Genomic DNA, 2,500 nt, shown 5'->3' with positions numbered 1-2,500 from the left:
ATATATAAAAAGCAGGCAGTTTGTGTGGGAAAACCTTTAAATTCCCAGCCAGTAAAGTAGAGCTTGGTTACCTTATGTGTTCCAACAGCTTCCCCCCAAATAATTACCCAAGGTCTTCATTACCCTCTCTCCAGTGAAGAGACTGGACTGATTAACTCAATGATGGTAATTCAAATGGCCTGTCATGTTTGTCTACCCCTTGGGGGTAGAAGAAAAGAAATGTCAGAGGTCATGCCCTTTGTTTGACCCCAACCCCCATTTAAATCCCAGTCGTAAATAACATGTAGGGGGTCCACAAGAAGTGGCTCAAGCCCTGACAGCAGTTTGAAGAAGTATTTATTAATGTGGTTAAAATAGAAGGATAATAAGTTATGCAGTGATGGTAAATTAATAATTACCACATAATCCTTTTCTTCTATGGTCCAGTGATTTCAGGCTGCCTGCAAAAGAGACCTCCTCAGAATACCGAATTTTGACTGAATACAATATGAGCATTAAATCATTATTATTCTGCCCGCATTCATATTACCTCACTAGAGGAAAGAGGAGAAAGTGGATTGTTAAGACGGCAGTAAGGCGTAAAGATCAATACAGCGATAACAGTGAAGCCAGCTTGGAGCTTTGAGGAGCTGAGGGGCCTTTTTTACACTGATCCAGGACCATTTTCCTTTCCCAGTGTTCACACCCATTCATAAATGATATCTGTTCAACTGATTTAAGGTCAGCATAAAAGGTCTTTGTGCAGACATGAAGGCAGACAGGTAACTCCTGAGGCTCCGTAACCTCTGAGCACTTGAGAGACGCTGAGAGATAAAATGATTTACATTCCATATTGACAGGCCGCCAGGCTTTGCCTTTCCAGCACTGGTTTTTCTCATCCACTGAATCTGAATGTCTATGCTGGTAAAAAGGAGTAAATAGATACGGGTAGATAGAAAACATTGATTAGCACAATCCTTATCGGTAAAACTTTAGCAAAGAAAATATAAAAGGTCTAAGAATAAGAAAGAATAAGAAAGTTGGTTATCTGTTTTTAGTGTATTTAGTGTATTTTAGTGTATTAAAGTGTATTTAATTGTGAATATATATATATATATATATATATATATATTTATATATATATATATATATGTGTGTGTGTGTGTGTGTGTGTGTGTGTTACAACAAATACAAAAGGTACTACACATATTTTAATGCTTTTAAGTCTTTATGCTACTAGTTTTGTAAATTAGCTTGGTTGAACTACATTTTCTCACCTATCATGATGGGTAAGTGGTGCCCGTAGCTGAATTTACTAATTAGAAAGGGCGCCCTGATACTTTTGGTCATACACTCGCTGACCTTTATTAGGTACACTTTATTTTATCACGTATACTTACCATATAGGTGCACACTGTAGTTCTACAATTACAGACAGTTTCTCTGCATAACTTGTTAGCTGTTCTTCAGCCTGATCATCATGACCAAGACCCCCAGAGGACGTAGCAGCTACTATTTGGGTGATGGATCATTCTCAGCATTGCAGTGACACTGACATTATAGTGGTATGTTAGTGTGTGTCGCGCTCATGCGAGTAGGTTAGACACAGCAGTGCTGCTGAAGCTTTTAAATACTGTGTACACTCACTATCCTTGCTGGTCCACTTTGTAAACGTAAATTCAGAGACAGTCGCTGCACACTTTGTGTCGGTCATTCTTTAGTCCTTCATAAGTAGTCACAGGACGCTGCCCATGGGATATTTTTGGTCGGTGGTCTATTCTCAATCCAAGTGACATTGAGGTGTTTAAAAACTCTGATCCACTCGTACCAGGACGACACACACTAACACACCACCACCACCACCACGTCAGTGTCACCACAGTGCTGATAATGATCCACCACCCAAATAATACCCACTCTGTGGTGGTCCTGTGGGGGTACTGACCATTGAAAAATAGGGTGAAGAAAGGCTAACAAATTGTGCTGAGAAACAGACGGACTACAGTCTGTAACTGTAGAACTACAAAGGCACCAATATGGTAAGTGAAACTGATAAGAAAGGACAATGATTGTAGACATTAGGGCACTTAATCAAACATAACCTAAACAAACATAATCTAAGACGCAGCTGTCTTCAAGCAGGTTTTAACAGGACAGGAACCCACTTAACTGTGCATGCTGTATTCTTACCAGCTCCTAGAGGCTGAAAGGGCATTTGTGGGAATTCTTGAAGCCCTGCCCCATTCAGTAAGACCACCCCCTCATGCCTCAGTAGGCTGGCTACATTTACAGTGGACTTGTTGGATATGAGAGAGTGAGAGAGAGAGCGAGCGAGAGAGAGAGAGAGCGCACTACAAAAGTCCTCAAGTCTATTTTCTTGGCTGCTAGCCCATCCTTTTGTTAGGCTGCACTCTTGATGAACAGACCCACAGATCCTCTTTAAAACTCCCTCTCTGCTTTGTTTGTCCCAGGATCCACAAATATATTATTTGCTCTTTTTGTTTCCATGAGTGAACAAGAT

The sequence above is a fragment of the Pygocentrus nattereri genome, chromosome 12 (genome assembly GCF_015220715.1).
Source record: "Pygocentrus nattereri isolate fPygNat1 chromosome 12, fPygNat1.pri, whole genome shotgun sequence".
In the NCBI taxonomy this organism is placed as follows: Eukaryota; Metazoa; Chordata; class Actinopteri; order Characiformes; family Serrasalmidae; genus Pygocentrus; species Pygocentrus nattereri.
This window is presented reverse-complemented; position numbering follows the sequence as displayed.